The following is an 18468-nucleotide window of genomic DNA, read 5'->3' as shown; positions in this document are numbered from 1 at the left end:
CTTTTCCCCTGCTGTAACAACTGATTTTTTTCAAGTTCAGCTGTATTGCAAGATATCCTCATGGCTGGCTTTTGGGTAGCTAACGTAACCAAGAACAGTGAAAAATTATGCTTAATATTCTCCTAAAGACAGTGGCATAGAAGTGGTCTATTTGATGGAATTAACAGGCTTTGGCTGAAGGAGCACAGAGACAAGTACCTGTGATCTTGTATACAAGTATTTGTATGTTTATACTGTGTGCAGTCCAGTGCACAACAGAAATGGATCACCAAAAAAAATGCCTTCATTCAGAACACTTCCAGAACTGAGCTCTATGAAAGCTTGGATCTTATCTTTGTAGCCCTTATCTTACCTTTCTTCCCTCTTGTGGGGGGAAGGATCTTATCTTTGTGCTGGTCTATCACCATCAGTGGTTATAAAGAAAATGCAAATCTCAGTGTGTGCATGTCTAAATCCATAGCCTGCAAGCAACGCTACTCACAGAAGTCTCAGACATTAATCGCCCTAACAAATTAAAACATTACAACCAGGATCAGAGTTGTATACATCAGCTTAAGAATAAGACCTGACCACAAGTTGTCCTCCACATATCCCTTCCTCAGTAGCGTAAATCATCAGGCAGAACAGGATCCCACATGATCAGCATCGCTCACCAACCACTGGAGAGTGCGACAATGAGTCTGGTGGCACAGACACCACATCAGTAATTACCACATCACTTCTGAGAAATTAGGGGCTTTACAGCACCCTGCCTTCCTAAGTCCATCATTACAGAGGTAGAGCATGAGTGTACCTCTTGAATCTAAATACGAGAGATGATTCATTCAGAAAACAAAAACACAGGGTTGTAACTGCTAAGCATGAAAATAAAGACAACTTGATTTATAAGCAAAGTCTGTTTGCTGGGGGGTTGTTTTTGTTTGTTGCGTTTTTTCTTCCTTTTTTTTTATTTTGTGGTTCTTTTGGTTTGTTGGAGATGTTTATTTTCCTCTCAAGAAACACACATGAAAGGTAGGATTCTCAGAGCAACCCATTCCTTTCATATTTTATTTAGGTCTTAGTGTTGAGCACCACGCTGGCTCCAATAGAGCTGCTCTGATCAGCAACCCAGGGAGGACTAGCCATGACAGGCAACAGATGACAAACTTGAAAACTGTGCCCATACAGGTGCTAATTAAACATGCACTGGTAAAATTTAGGATAGCCACCTTTCTTGTGGAAATGAGAAGTCAGCAAAAATTTGAAGTAGATATTTCTCCTAAGCAGAACCATACCTGTATATGTACTGAACCTTGGAGCAGACAGAGGAGGAAAAAATAAGTTTTAAAAAAGTATTTTCTAATTAAACACCCCATGAAGCAGCAGACGCAAGTGAAGTCAGCTACAGGAAAGAGAAGAGCAATCTGCATAAACCAGACATTCAAAAACTAAGAGCTCTAGGAAGAAGATCTGTCCTGGGCTCAGCAGTAGCAGTCATTTTTTCTCCCTCTTAGTAGCTGGTGCAGTGCTGTGGTTTTGACTTGCAGCCTGGGAACGGTGCTGATAACACCGATGTTTTTAGTTGTTGCTCAGGAATGTTTACTCTGACCAAGGACTTTGTGAGCCTCATGCTCTGCCAGGGAGGAGGGGAAGCCGGGAGGAAGCAGAGACAGGACACCTGACCCAAACTGACCAAAGAGGTATTCCATACCACAGCACGTCATGGCCAGGGTGTAACTGAGAGTGACCCGGAAGGGCTGGTGAACTGCGGGGTCGGACTAGGTATCGGTCGGGTGGGGCAAGTTATCAGTCGGTGGGTGGTGAGCAGTTGTATTCTCTTCCCTTGTTATTTCCCTTATCATTATTATCATTGTTGGTAGCAGCAGTGATTTGTGTTATACCTTAGTTACTGGGCTGCTCTTATTTCAACCCGTGGGAGTTGCATTCTTTTCGATTCTCCTCTCCGTCCCTCCGGGAGCACAGAGAGGGCAAGGGGGGGGTGGGGGGGGGTGTGCTGGTGTTGAGAGACTGTGTGGCTGACTGTGTTTAAACCATAACAAGATCTTAAGAGATTCTGGCCCAATTTCTGAAGAACCCTTCAGAGAGGTGGGGATGGAACAAACAACTAGAACTTTCTAAAAGAAGTGCTGAACCATGTACAAAGAATATATCTGTTTGCTTTCCTTATTGTGTGATCATAAAGAGATGGCCTGTCAGCACACTTTTTTCTAGATCTCCTTGAGCTGCTTAAAGGTTTGGAGAAACAAGCAGTGGTCACAGGGCATCACTGATGAGACCGCAAGTTCTCATTCTCCAAAAAACGGTTAAAACTGGGAAAATTAACACAGCAAGTTTCATCAGTTTACTAGCATGACACTCATCAGACCACCCCAATGACTTATAGAATGGTTAGGGTTGGAAGAGACCTTAAAGACCACTTAGTATCCAAACCGCCTGCCATGGGCAGGGATGCCTCACCCTAGACCATGTCGCCCAAGGCTCTGTCCAACCTGGCCTTGAACACCACCAGGGATGGAGCATTTGCCACTTCTTTGGGCAGCCTGTTCCAGTGCCTCACCACCTTCGCAGTAAAGAACTTCTTCCTTGCATCTAACCTGAACTTCCCTGGTTTAAGTTTGAATCTGTTATTCCTCGTCTTGTTGCTACAGTCCCTGATGAAGAGTCCCTCCCCAGCATCCTTGTAGGCCCCCTTCAGATACTGGAAGGCTGCTATGAGGTCTCCACACAGCCTTCTCTTCTCCAGGCCGAAGAGACCCAGCTTTCTCAGCCTGTCTTCATACAGGAGGTGCACACTGACTTATGCTTTGGTGAAGAAAAGGTCAGCTTAGTAACCCATTAACTGTACAGTCTAATCCATAAACCTTAAAGGCATGAACTCTCCCCTTCAGTGCAATGGGGCAGTCAGGCCCCAGTGGGATCCATTAATAGCTTCTCATCAGGTAGGAGCTGACAAAGCTAAACAGTACGAAAAGCTGAAAAGGCAAAATCAGCTTAAAGTTCATACCATTATTCTGTCAGTGAATTATCTAATTTTCATAAAAAACATTCAAAGAACATGGAACATATTGAAGTTTTCTCCAAATAAACTTTGGTTCCCTTGAGGTTAGGTGGTAATTGAGAAAAGAATCTGAAATTTTAAATTTAGGTAGAAGGAAGGTACTTATTTTCTTGGTGAAACTAGCACAGAAGTGCTCATGTTTAAAGGTTGAACATATGTTTAAATATCTTACCCAACTTCACCACTACAGAATTTGTTTCTTCTACCAATTCTCCTAATTACTTTATGCTCCTTTCAAAATCAACTTTTAAAAATATCAGAAGAAAACCTTAATGCACTACTTGAGTCCAACCCCTTCCTCTCCCTTTGCTAGTCATTAGCAGAAGTATTTCAGCCTGTGTTACTGTAATATACAGGGAGAATTAAAATCCCCTTTGTCAGGGCGTAGGTCTAATTGTATCTATTTCAAATTTTAATCCTGTCTCTCTTCGCAGACCTGATTTCAGTTATCTGATGGTGGACATATACCCAAACAACCTGAACTAGCGGGTTTCCAGATTCTGTTGTTACAGTTTTAAATCAGTCTTTTGGTCAAACGCCATGTCTGAAAATTTACCCCGCAACCTTTCTGTAAAATGAAGCCAAGGTATCAAAGCTATTTTGTTCATATTACTGCACTGGAATAATACAAACAGGAAATAAATTGTTTTACATATTCATGGTGCTATAGCGATTTTTGTTTTTCTTTGATTTTTATAACATTACTGTTTGAGACAAAACAGAAATGCATTGATTCACAACAATCCAAGCAATATGTGATATCCATCCCAGGAAACAGCAGTGTTATGGGCTACCACTCATAAGTTAAAGTGATTAAGATGTTATTCCTGGACGGATTTCTAGTGTTACATATACTATTTTAACCAAGACCAAATGAAAAAACATCAATAAACAGTTCTCAATGTAACTTATTCTGTGGAAACACTGTAAAATTAAGTGCTGTTGGGACAATTTGAAATTAAATCAGATGTTATAAGAAATCTGCCCATGGCCTGTCTGTCCCCACGGAGAGTAGATGCACGCCTGTGTACAAATTATTCCCAGCAAGCCACTTTCAGCTCAAGCAAATACTGAACTAAGTATTCTCCAGCTACATATTCACATTCATCTATAGGTTTTCTAGCCACAACATTATGTAGTAAATAATAAAGAAGGCCAGGACTAAACTGGAAAAGCTTATTAAAGGTTTGTTATTAGTGAAAACTGCTGTTGTACAAAAATTAAGTTCTCATAATGTAAATTAGCAGCTATGGCTGCCAGAATCCCAAGCTGTTATCAGAGGCAAGGTAATTGCTCTGACTGGGATCTATCCAAGATTAAAACATCCACATTCAGGGGTCTCTGAAAAGCATTCAACCTCCGTTTATAGGCTCTAGTCAAGGCAATGGACTCAAATGGCTACTTCAGGGAAAGCTGAAACCTTCTCTAGGAGCCTGTAGCCTGTTCTGACTTGGAGCTCAATGCAGTTGCCTTAACATCAGTATTTCATGTCATTTTAAAGTGCCTAAGGGATGGCAAATACCAGATGGGGCTGATGGAAGACTCGTGTGCCTCTGGACTAATAGCTGGAGGTCACAAGGGATGCCAAAAGTTCTCTCAACTGGCACTAGCTGTCTCTTCAGGAAATTAAATAATTTCCTAGATCTTCACTGATTATAACAGAAGTTAGTCTCCCAATTCACATTAAGAGCTAATGATAAACGCTTGAGTTAAGGTATCAGTCTCAAACTGCAGTCAGAGACATATGAATTTGAGCCTTCATCTTCTGATGTTAGTACATGATAAGGAAAAGAATGGGTGCTTAAAGCCAAACAATACTCTCTTCAGAAACTTACTTCCCTTATCCCACCTTTCTTTCTGGCCAGTATCCAGAGATGTGCACCAGCTGCTAAGCAGAAGTATAGCGACAAGTTGCATACAAATTCTATGGAAATGCAAGCTACTTTACATGCTAACAATAGGAAAATAGAGCCCTAACCACCATATATTTAAATAACAAAGGGTTAGCTAGTACATGTAGAAAACACTATTTTTCAACTTCAAGAGTTGGAGGGTTTGAAGAAGGGAGCAGAAAACACTTTTGCAGCACATTTACCATGCATTGTTCATAAGCATGGCTAGAAGCTTTACACTTCGTAATCCAGTTGAAAAATGCTGATAAATCTTAATTAAAAATAGCCTCGGGTATGATGATTCTAGAGCTCAGTGTAGTTCAGGGTTTACTTCCAAGAGATTACTTCAGCACCCCTTGAACAAAGTTTCTGTAGCTTCACTGTAGAAAAGCACTATTTTGCCCTTTAAAACCCCTAGCTGCTAACCTAAATTCAAGTCAGAAAATAGATCAAAACCTACCACTGACATTGTAATCTTGTATTTAGTCCTTATCTTATTACCATGCTAAATTTTATTCCTAGACTAATTTGTAGTTTTATTTAGGTAACCGATTTGTGGTTATATTTACTCCTGCTTCTCTAAATTATTTTCAGCGTCTTTGGGGAAAGGTGAACTAGAGATTTCTAGTAGTTCATCAAATACTGGCAATGACTGTCACTGTTCACATCCCTCAAGGAACAGCCACCAAATCCCTTCTGTGGCTTTTACCAAGGGATCCAGACAACTGAATATGCATTTGAAGAGTGAGACAGCTAAGCTGGAAAAGAAAGGCCAGGCTGCAGCTCAGAAAGGCAGTTTCCTCTGTGGATGTCACTACTCTCTTCTTCAAAGCCTCCAAGTACCCAGGGAATCCCTTGTCCAAGAGTCCTTCAGAAAAGCAGGGCCATGGGACCGCACTATTGATGCTCACACATATTTCATCATATACACTGCAGGAACTTTAAGTCAATCACAGGGATGCTACTGTCTCCCTAGATCTCTCCTGTGGGTTTCTTCTAGAGGAAAGGCTGAATTTGGCAAAACAAAGCCATATTTATATAACAAACGAATCCCCTTTCCTTCAGCATTTGGATAGCAAATGCCTTGAGGCAGGGAAGGTAAATGCAAATGCCATTTTGCAACAAGCATTTAACAAATACTCCATATTCAAACATTCACGATTGAATTTTTGAGATAGAAGTTAAACACTCATTCAAAGAGTAAACAGCAGTTTCTGCATTCAAGAGTGCCCGAACAAGAAGTGAAGGCAAACATGCTAAGGCTCCCACTAACATGGCTGCAACCACCCCTGTGTTGTTATCTTTGAGATCAATAGGTCCACAGGGTCATTAACACTCAGCTTTAATGGCAGAAGAGCATACTCACTGTCCTCATCAATCAGGTATCTTTGGAAAGACCCATTACACCAGCATCACTTTGAGGTGCTAGGGCAAGGGTAAAAAAGCAATAAGCAGGTTTCCCTCCCTCTATGTTGAGCTAAGAGTCTGAAGATTAAGAACAAAATCATTGCTCTTAATTTCAGTTTGCTCTTGTCAGTATGCACTCAAGATTAAATGGCAAAGGTCCCTGCTTGCAATATTGAAATTTAAATTTTGAAACAAGCTGATGAGGAAAATTCAACTGAAATTCTCATGTTTCTGAAGATTTTAAAACAAACTGAAAGAAAATCAGAGAACAAACAATGCTGTTAGAAAGGAAAGCATTTGATTTCAATTAGCGTGTCTTGTGTGCAAATATTATGATGCTTTGGGAACCCGTGGTATTTTTTCTGATCTTGTCCATAAGCAGAACCACTAGATGGGACAATTCACTCCATCCAGGCATTTCCAAGTTTGACTTTCTATTACTTATGACAACATCAGCTTGCTGTCTTAGCATTCTTAATGACTTTTTTTTTCTTTTATGTTTGGTTTTGGGGTGTTGTGGGGTTTTTGTTTGTTTTTTAACTTTTCAGGTCCTTAAAAACTTGCATTAAAAAAAAATAAAAATCCATTGCACAAAACTAAGACCAGCCATTTCTGACAAGGCCAAAGATACAAACTCAGCACCATGATTCCAGCAGTATTCACACTTTAGGGAGCTAAACAGCAGCAGAACATCTGCTGAATGCTTATTTCCTTAGGAGCCCTACAGCTTCAGATAACTTACAGCTTAGCAATCTTTTTGCGCCAAAGACTGTATTGAGATCCTCCATTCCTGTTAAATTGCTTTGGTCCCTTTCAAATCCTTTATAGTTTTGGCCTTTAAAATATCTTCTGGCAACACATTTTATACTGCATTATGCAGGGCAGGCTTGCTTTTCATCTGTTTGAAATTTTACTGCCATGTAGCTTCCATGCACCTCCCCATTTCTTGCAAATAGTGAAATACCTTTTCCTTATTTACATCCCCCATGGCAGAACATGATCACAGACAATAGCTAGATCCACTGTACTATATTCTACACATTGAGTTGGCCAAAATAGCGCTTTCTTGGGAGCCACAAAAGGGAAGCAATGCACATTTTCTCAGTGGCATTTGCAAGTCTAACTGATGGCAGGAGAGCAGCAATATTCAGGGTGCCCACTGACATTGCAGCACAGCTCATCCCTAACTTATCCAATTGTTTCTTCTTTAAATTCCAGCTAGTCTACTCCACACTTAAACGCTTCCATTTCCAGCTCTCCATCATACCTATATCATCACAACAACTACGTTCTCTCCTGCTTCCCAGGTGCGAACAACAGGACAGAGGGGAGTAAGGACCAAAAGACAAGTGGTGTTCAGGTTTTCCACCTCCTGGCCACAAACACAAGCAGTTGCAGAAAGGTCTCATTCAGTCAGCACTGGCGTGGCATGGAAATTGTTTCATGACACTGAAATTCTAAATTGCTTTCTGAACACTAACAAGGCTCAATTGGGTTCAGAAGCAATGGTGGAAATGGCTATTCTGACAAAACAGAAATTTTCAGCATTCCTTTTCAGGATTTCAATTGAAGAATAAAAGTAGAACAATAAAAATGGATGTTCTATCATTTTTTTTCAGTCTAAAAAGCCATGCTTCATTCAAAGATGTATTATTTAGAATGTTATTTTTTATTACATGGAACAATTAGGGGAGTCAAAAGCCTAATACAATGTTTTGATTTCCTTAAAATAGTGCTTCAATGAAGCTGAAATAATGTTTTTTGAAAAAATCAGTTTTATGGACAAATTAATGTTTGTTTTCATGCTTATTCAAAAGAGGAAAATTCAGTGTTGGCATTTCATTGAAAACAAGCATGCCAAGTTTCAGCCAGCTGTAATATTGTAAGTAACTGTGAAAACAGATTCCAGAGGTTCATAATCAGATCTGAGCTACTGCTAAAAATGAAACCCACACCCCTCCAAAAAAAAACCCATTCTTAAAATGGCAAAAAAGATACACAACTTGACAGGAATTTCAAAAAGCACTTCAGTCAGAGAACAGCGATGCTCAAGCTTCTCAGCAATGCTCCTGTGGGAGTCTAACATGGGCAAAACAACTCACTTTTCATAGACTTGCTCTGAGAAACAGCAGTTGCTCTTGCTATACTTTTCATATAATCCTCTTTCCCTCAAAGATCTTTTGAGACATATACAAGCCACGGAAGATTTCCACTCAAAAGTTAAATATTCGGGAAAGTTTCAAGCAACTTCAGACATGATAATGTGATGTGTCTTCTAGTAGAAGGGGTTGAAAACCAGGTATTCCTGTTTATGATGCCTAAAATTATTAACATTTGTACCACATATCAGCAGCCAATTCATACAAATATGACATAAGACTTTTCAAGAAAGACACATGCACACTTTACTCTAAATACTGCATTCAAGCATTCTTTCTGGGATTTTATCACAGCATTGGTGGCAATTTTGACACTGCACCCATATCCACCAAAAAAAAAAGTTTATGCTTTTTCTTTTAACCAACTCAGCAGTCACTACTGCCTTTCTTCAGTGTTGAAATTGTTGGAGTGATTTTGCTGTTTGAAGATAAAAATCTTCTGTTGGATAGAGCCATGAAACTGTCTGTGAAGTACCTGTGTCATCAGCTACTAGCACGTTCACAGATTATCTGATGAGCTGTGGTGGTTGAATGACCAGAAATTACACACACCATGGTTTATCATCAGAAAGCAGTGGTATCAGGGAAGAAGAGAAAAAAAAGTAAATAAAAAGAGGAAATTCACTCATATTCAGTTCTTCATCTAGTGCCCAGAGATATTCAAAAATCATACATTGAATTATGAAATCCAAATCACAACAAGTCCTGCTTGGAAATTCTCTACCAAGTCAGTCCTGTCTAGCATATAACATGAAATACAACAAAACATAGTAGCCTTAAAATCAGAAAGAAAGGCAAAGTTTATGCAAAAATCTCACATTAAGACCAGAAATAACTTCCCTTGCCCAGTCAAAAACTGTGGGGTCTCCAGTAAGAATGAGAGATAAGAGAACATAAAGAGGTGCTATTTCTGCCTAGCACTGTTCCCCACAATCCAGGCATGGCTAAGGTGAAATCCATTGGGATCAACACAGAGGCACTTCCAACAGCACTGTGGCAGCTCTGATTTTCACTCCTGAGCACAACATCCTGATGCAACGCAGCTGGTATTTTTGGGTGGTCACTCGAGTTATCTCATCTGAGCAAGAGAGGCCCTGAGAGGAAACAACAGGGCTGGACAATGTCCAAATTACTGCACTGGGACTGCATTAGCTGAGAAGTAGCTGAGCTAATTCCACCAACAGCCTTTTTCCCCTGACGAGCACCAGTGTGTGCTAAAAGCAATATGAATCCTGATACAGATAACTTTCCCTTTGTGGTCACACTGATGTACTACTAAACTGAAATTACAATACAGACGATCCCCTTGGACACATACACCTGAGGGCTTATGGACTTGCAGAAGCAAACCTGGATTTCACTCAGGGACCTCGGATCTGTGATAGTTCAAAGCCACTTTTATCTTAGTTTCTCCTGCACTCTCATGGGCAATAGAGGACAGGAAAGACAGCACTAAAAAATATTTAACAAAGAATGTCTGCCAGGAGGATGAAATTAGACTACCTTTATCTTTTTGTCTCCTTTGCTTGAGAGCATGACCTCTGATCAGACTTATTCCATTTTCTTTCTGCCTTTCTATATATGTTCCCTACACTTACAGAAAACAAGCAGATAGATCCTTAACCATCCAGCAAACATTAACTTTACAGATCTTGAAAGAACCTGACCTTTCTTTCTTCAAATTCAGTACGGACACTAAAAGGGGGAAAACCCATGATACCACTGACTGACCTCAAGTATATTATGTAATCAGAATAACAAACTTCCATATAAACAGAGTAATTTTTTAACAGTGATAAAAGGCATAAAGACAGGCACACTTCACACTGTTGTGTGTACAGGTATTAAGTGATAATGAAAAGCCATTTGGAGGATGGCAGAATTGCCACTCCACCAGAATAGAAGGAAACTCCCTGCTAAGACAGACAGTTTTACAAAGCACAAAGTCTACCTGCTGTTCTTTCAGTGCTGCTTTATATTTAGGAAGAATAAAGCTTACTAGAAAGCTTAATAAAAACACCAATTATCACACAGGCGATACTCAAGAGTGAAATCCAAGCAGATGGCCTTATGAAAATTTCTGATCACGTCTGCATCACATTTGGAACTAAGCTCATAGGTTTACATGGGAAACTAGATTAAAAGCACTATACCTACAATATGAAGCAGAGCTTTTTATGACTAACTTGATACACTTCTTAATTTGTTTGCATTCAGCTGCTTACAGCCATACACATTTACTTCTGTGCCCACCATCGCACCTGCCCTGCAGCATGAGTCTTAATGAAAAGCAGAGCATGACCTTCCTCTTCCAGATGCTCCTGGCTGGCACAGTGACACCTCATACAAGACAGAGCAGCCCCTTGAGAGCTTAGGTCAGCCCAGAGATTTGCAGCTGAAAGTTATCAGACAACACGTCTTGTTAAAAGTACATGACAGGAGCATTTGTCTAAACCACATCTGCTGCCTTCATAAACTTACCCCTGCACCTGGATCTATATGATCATATTACCAAACAGCTCTCCACATATGCAGTTTACTCACTGCAGAAGAAAAGCAGTCTCAAGTGTTTCAGGTCCAATGCAAAACAGATGCTAGGAAGTCTAGTCAAATAAACGGAGCTTGGGAAACGCTAGACAACATAATTTGAGTGACACTGACTATTACTTTGTAGTCTGCGACAAATTATGATGTCTAATATTATCTGCTACCTGTAGTTATAAAAATGCAAATAGCTTAAAACCTAAAACTTCCATTTACAAAGGAAAATTACAGATCTCTTAGTTTGGGGGGGGGGGGGGGGGAGGGGGGTGAAGGTGGGGAGAAGACAAAACATGCAAATTGAATATATCCTAAAGGACCAGAAATGTAAAAGCCAAAAAACCCTCACCAAAACTCCCACAAAAACCAAAACTCCAAGCTTGCTCCTCTTTCAGCAGCTTGGAAATTTTTACTCAGCCATGTGATTTCTGCAGTGTTTACTGATTTCTTCTTTTCTTTTGCCACCAATCACTCCCCAAACATGGTCAGTCCTCCTCATAGGCCCTACAAAATTTTTCTGCATAGAAAAAAAAAAAGGGAGAAAAGCAACTTACCTAGCATCTTGATTTGCTACATACCAACAAAATAAGATTTTCAATTGACTGTATTGTTTGAAAGACAGGAACCTATGTAACAGATAATCCATACACTGAAAGCGCTCACATCCTCACCCTTAATAGGCAGCCTAAAATCTTAAGAGACGACTTTGAAGCATCTTTGAGGTTGCCAGCATGGTTACATTTGACCTGTAGTTTAAAACCCCCATCTATTAAGTAACCAATTTCCACTACTTGATTTCATACCCATTTAAGACATTTCAGCCCTATAACCTTCCTTTCAGGCATACACATTATGCCAACACACACAATTATGAACAGGGTACTGTTTTCCAGCTTGCTGCCTCAGAGAGAGATATCAAGGGCCAACATTGTCACTGTAATTCAATTCAAAACTTCAACCTATCAAATTTTAGAGTACTATAGCTGCACCTTGAAGGTGCATTGGCACAGCATTCACAGTCATGTTTGACAATGTAAAGAAGCAAAATGTTAAAGGGGCAGCATTTAATTTTCCAGCTTAAATGACACTGTTTCATCTTAATTATTATGCAGAAATTTGTAGACAGGGGTTTTCTCTCTTTTTTCCTCGACAGACATTTGCATTGTGATGAAAATTCTTATTCTTGAAGCTTTGGATTACCTGCAACCAAAACAACTTGACTGTACAAGTTGGTTGGAAGTGAGTATGATCTTCTATACAGCTGCACAGCCACTGTTTATTAACCCTTTACAAAGAGTTTTACTGTTGTGACTTACATTTTAATGGGGTTTTTTTCCAAATATTATGTAGAAATGAGGAACTAAATGCACTCAAACACTATAGAAAAATACACTATTATGAAAGCTCTTTGAAAACATACTGTGCCTTTTCAACTGTTTCTCAATGCATAGTATTGATTTATGACCCTCTTCTTGCAAATCAGAACATTAATGTCACATAAAGTTGGACAAATACTATCTGTATTTACAGAAAGAAAAAAATAAGGTCCACAGCACTAACAAAGAGCAGCAGTCCTCCAATAACAAATCATATAAAATACCTCTGCCAGCACCAGCTACAGATTAAAAGAAAAAGAAAAAGGTATTGCAATAGCCCACCAAAGAGCATAGAGGTATTTTCAGTGATTCTTCAGGAATAAAAACAAAACAGTGAAGCCAGGATGGGATATGGCAGGATTTTGGGAGCTAGCATTAAGAAACTACCCAGACAGCTTTAGTTTTACCCATCACGAAGACTCACTATCATTATATCAGCCTGAATACTTGCTATGTACCCTGCATTTGCAGATGCATGCACACAGTTAAGAACTCCCAAAGTCTAGCCCTAGCCATTGTGTGGTTTAGCACAAGCACGCCTGCATGTGAAATGACATTAGATTACAGCAGCAAGAGCAACTCTCAGCTCATAAACACAGAACACAAGACTGCTTTAGTTATTAGATAGCTATAATGAAGCAAAGAAACCTTTACACCTCTGACCAGAGAGGATTGCTTACCTCCAGCAAATCCCAGGCTCTTGCAATCCCAGCTGCTCATCTTCAAGAGGGAGACCACAGACAATGTGAATATAAACAATTGTTGTTACAGTCTCCTGTTCCTATCTAGCACACAGACTTTTCTAAAGAGGTACCCTCCCTCTACTGCAATAGCAGACACATTTGGACACACCACACAAGCTCCAGACAGAACAAGCTGGCTGCCAAGCTCTTCCATTCTTGGTGCATGATGACCAACACAGATGTTCTAGATCATGCCCACAACTGAAAACATCAAATATCATCAACTCCCAGTCCTTCAACCACCTCCTGCTGACTGAGAAGCTATAAGGTGGTCCCAGCCAGGCCAGCAGCAATTAGCAGCTTATTCCTGCACATGACATGGAAAACGGGGCATTCATTATCTGCACAAATGCCAGGCTGAGAGTGAGGTGGGGAACGGAGAGTGGTAGTTTGAATTAATGAGCCAGCGCATATCCTGCAGGCCTAATGATAAGGACTGAGAGGGTTCAATTAGAGAGAAGTCTGCAGCCTCATTACTACCACCAGTTGTCACTTAGGGCACTGGTACAGACAACCTACAGCAACAAGAGTCAAAGAAGAAAGGAATAATGGGTAAATGGAAACAGGAAACTTTCTTAAAACACTTTTCATACTGGAGCTTATTATTCTGGCAAGTTTTGTGTTTCAGGAAGAAACAGAAATGCAGATGTCAATGTTCTGAAAAGACCAATATGAAAAAATCCCTAGTCAGACATGTTTTTCCCTCCTCCTGCCACTAAGGAACCACTTCTTAACTTTTTAATTGCATACTGACCTACAGGTGTAAGCATTCAACAAATTTTCAACAGTTCATAGAGATGACAGCTTGTGCACACAAATGTTAAACAGACCAAATAGGTGCCCTCCTGCTGAATGTCAGGCAAGCTTAGCTTACCCGCCCTGTAAACCGATAGGTCTTCCTACAGCTCCAAGATCAACATCATGAAATTTTTCTTATTTAAAGCTTTAAGACTCAACAACACACCATACTCTGCTCCCAACCAAAAGACATTTTAGACCAGTATCTCAATTCCAGTAGTGACCCTTGTTGTCATACCACTTGTCTTGAGGGTCATTTGGACAGTTTTAATAGGTTTTTTCCTTCCAAAATCATCTTCTGCTCTTTGTTCTCTACCCCTAAATAGGAAAGATTTAAGGGTTTTTTGGGGGACTGCTACAGCAGATGCCTGGGGAAGGAATGTAAGAAACAAATCAAGTACAGAAATTTAGCAGCTCCTGGCAATAGTTTAGTGACCTTTTGAGCTTGAGGCTGCATCCAGACCATTTTGTTTAAGAGTAACCAACAGACCTTTCTATCAGCATAAGGTATTTAGTCAGTTTCTCTTGCACTAAATAAGCAGTCCTGCCTTCTTTTAATAACATAATTTAATTCTTTTTAAAGTATATGTAAAAGAAAGATGACCAGAATGACTGGTTAAGATACAGGGATGAGACTCGGAAAATCTGATTTCCACTCTTTGCTTTTCTCCATGTGACTTTGAGCAAGCCCACGAGGAGGCGGAGGTTTTCAATAAAAATCAGTCATTTGACTTACCTTTGCAAAAGGGAGATTTCCTATTTCATTTCACTGAGATTCAATTAGTTTAATAATGAGAATAAAGCTTCCTTTTCAGTCCTTACTTAAACTGTATGATTCTAAGAGCAGGGATAATCTTTATTGCGCATTAACTTATGCTAGCTTATGGATGCCCATGTTGGTGGCTACGATTTGTAACAGTACCATTGATACTTAAAGCCTTGGAAGAGCCAAAATAAGCAGCCTACCGCTCTTCAGAAAATATTTTATAGCTTCAAGATGGAAATGTTTTAAGAAGTCCAGGAAGTCAGAAAAACCTTTAGTGTGAGGTGTCCCTGCCCATGGCAGGGGGGTTGGATAGTGAAGTCCCCCCTCATGCCTGCATTTGATATAACAAGAAGGAGGCTACAAGATGAGTCTGTTTAGGGAGCAGATCCAAAGGAGAATTTATGTTTAGGTTGGTTGGCTTTCCACAGACTTGGCCTGTTGATCACTAGGGATGGAGAAGAAGCAGGACTATCCTTTGCTGGCAGCCTGCAGTTTAACTGGGTTAAGCATAGCATGAAACTACAGTCCTCAGCAAACACCTTCATCATCACAGCTGCCAAAACCAGTGGTCCTCCCTTCTCTTCATTCACCAAGGCCATTAATTTCAATCCCTACATGCTCTTCCCATTTCTAGCCACTTACACAGACTAAATCAGTATCAGATCACAGATATGTGGCTTTTTTCCCCAGCCGGATCAGCCCCTTGAACTGGTTCATGAAGCTGCTATACAATCACTGGTGCTAGCAAAGGAAGGCGGCTGGTAGAGACAGAAATAAACAAGGAAATGATACAATTCTTTTTTTGAGGAGGGGTGGGGGTGAGACAATGCTGTTATCAAATATCAAATATGTTCAGACTACATTCAAGTTTTTGCCATTCTGGGGTCATATAAAAAGAAAGAATTAAAATATGCTAATATCAGGCTATAATTTTTAGAACTTCAAGAAGTGGCCAAGTGCTACTGACTTCTATGAGTAGATAATTTAACCTCTCCATGAAACAGGAAACACCTATTTATTTTAGAATTAAATCTGATACAAAGGATATAGAACCCCACCTGATTAGTTCACTAGGGGACTCATTCATACCATGCTTTAAAGAGATTAAAATGCCTACTTGAGTTCACATATTGCTACCTGGCCATGTCTTGTGCATTTATGTGGTGTCTCCTAATCACTATCCTTTTGCAAACAAATGAGCAGTTTCTGCTATTCACGCAATTCTGTGTTCTAATTTTCTTTTGAAAGATGTTAAATATTTATAGGGGAAAATATAATTAGAAGGGATAGATCCAAGGTAGTTATCAAAAAATACTTACATTTAGAAAATAGATGGGGGAAAAAGAGATTAGAAGTGTATATAGTCTATGATTTAAGACTTCATTATACCCTGAGAAACAGTATCTGGGACTCATTGACCATCTGGAGGAGTGAGATGGAAAACATATTTCCCTCTCATGTTTCACACAATTCATTATACAGGTTCTAAGTTCAATAAATCCGATGTCTCTGAGTCACTGTATGTATCATTAGGGATCTCAGTGTTTGTTTCAGAGAGCTAGAATAATCCCTGAGAAAGCTTGCTGGAGCAAGCTGTCCTAAACCAACAGTCACATACATTTAAACTTATCAATGTATAAAGGTACTCATCTTTTCTTTTTGAATTTTTGATATTTATTGTAACAGTAGGTAGTATTTTGTGTAATTAACATGAAAGAAAATTTCATTAGGCAGAGAAGGTAATTTCTTGCCTACCTAATCATAGCTTCCTTGTCCATAAGAATTTAAAGAGTGCCATGAATTCACAATATGTCTGAATTCACAAAAAATAGAATATGACTGGCAGATGTAGACTGTAAATATATTCACTCAAAACTTCAGTGATAATAGAGATCTGGATAAAAGAACACTTCAATTATTCTTACTAAAATTAGAATTAAATTAAATTGAAACATCCTCCTATGCTTCTCTCTTTTCAATGGTGTAAGTTTGATTTAAATCCTTTCCATTATTGTTTTATTATATCATTCTTACTATTCAAAAATTAGAAACCTCATAAAAACCAACCTGGGTAGAATGAATGGATTACAAGCTCTTTTGATCTGGAGACTGATATCCCCTCCTTTATGTGCAAAAATAAAGCCTTATTTCAACATGAACCTGACATATCACACAGCTCTAATGTTTTGTGATTTAATTCTAGAGGCTTTCTTAAAGTCTGAGAAGAAAAGCATTTTTTTTTTCAAATTGAGGAATTCATTGAAAAATCTAACAGGAGGAGAAAAAAAAAGGCAAAGGAGGATGGTGAAGACAGAAGAAGAATATGGTTAACCGCCGTATTTTCTTCTCCTGCCATTTAGATTACAACCACAGCCATATGAAAACTTAATTTGTCTACGATTAATTGTTTTAAAACAGAAATCCTCTTCCATTACTAGAGCCCTAGCATTTCACTACATAAGTTAACTATTCAAATACCATTTTCTGCTACAACCTTCCATGCTTTGCACCTTTGAAACTCTGCCCTCTCAACTTGTTGCAAACCATTCTGTCCCACTCTCAGTTCTATTTGTTCATAAAAAGCAATTTCTCACTGCATCCAGCCTCCATATACAGGCAAAGCCCATGGCATTACGCTCACCTTCTGAAAAGCCTAAGTGAGTTTCTGCTCTACCAGAGTGGGAGAGGACTAACTTTACAAAATGCTCCACCCTGGCCTAACAGTCTTGTAAAGAGGAGGAAAATTCTCCCACCTAGAAGTACCTGCACTGAGCAGGCAATTTTCACAGATCAGGTGGAAGGTATAAAAGGACAAGAAGCATTTTTGAGAGTCGGGGTTGTTCAACCTGGAGGAGAGAAGGCTCCAGGGAGACCTTAGGACAGCCTTCCAGTACCTAAAGTGGCCTGCAAGAATGCTGGAGACTTGCTACAAGGGCTTGTAGGGACAGGACAAGGAAGAATGGCTTTAAACTGAAAGAGGGTAGATTCAGATTAGGTATTAGGAAGAAGTTCTTTACTGTGAGGGTGATGAGACACAGGAACAGGTTGCCCAGAGAAGCTGTGGCTGCCCCTTCCCTGGAAGTGTTCAAGGCCAGGTTGGATAGGGCCTTGAGCAACCTCGTCTGCTGGGAGATGTCCCTGCCCAAGGCAGGGGGGTTGGAACGAAATTATTTTTAAGGTTCCTTCCAACCCAAACCATTCTATGCTTCTGTGTCTAAGATTTTGATGTACAACTTCCAAGTTGCTCTATGTGAAAGTAAGGAGGGAACAGCAAGAATAATTTCTAATTAGTCCCAGTGAGCCATTTAATTGTTGCCTATTTTGTAGGCTGCAAGATGGATAATAGAGTTCCTGCATTACAATCTGGTATAAAAATAGGAAAGTAAACTTACTCAAACATGCACAAACCTAGACATATTGCTAGTAAAATTTTTATTGCTGTTGTGCAATATATTCCAAATGCATCTCAAATATTCATTAAGAAAAAAAAGAGACGAATGCAGCAAATAAACATTTTTCCAATTAAGTGAAAGCTCTTTAAAAGTTTAGGCTGCATTCAGTAGAATTGGATTACATTCTGACGTTAACTAAAAGCGACTTTGTGGGGTTCCATATCTGTCTTTTTCCACAATTTACATATAAAATGCATCCATTTGTAAATCAAAGCACACTTTTTGTGCTGCCAGTACTGCAAACTCAACATGGACTCTCAACACAACTTCAGCCAT

General features: G+C 39.6%; 1 long non-coding RNA gene across 1 annotated transcript in view; it reads right to left on the bottom strand.

Annotated features, from left to right (window-relative positions):
• Positions 1-13511, bottom strand: part of LOC136007112 (uncharacterized) — a 162009-nt gene extending 148498 nt beyond the window's left edge. The window contains exon 1 of the long non-coding RNA XR_010609478.1: positions 13114-13511. This is a non-coding gene — a long non-coding RNA (uncharacterized LOC136007112). The remainder of the gene's footprint in view (positions 1-13113) is intronic.
• Between the last annotated feature and the right edge of the window lie 4957 nt (positions 13512-18468).

Source organism: Lathamus discolor, chromosome 1 (genome assembly GCF_037157495.1).
Source record: "Lathamus discolor isolate bLatDis1 chromosome 1, bLatDis1.hap1, whole genome shotgun sequence".
Taxonomy (NCBI): domain Eukaryota; kingdom Metazoa; phylum Chordata; class Aves; order Psittaciformes; family Psittacidae; genus Lathamus; species Lathamus discolor.
The sequence above is the reverse complement of the archived record's forward strand: the minus strand, read 5'-3'. Positions and strand labels throughout refer to the sequence as shown.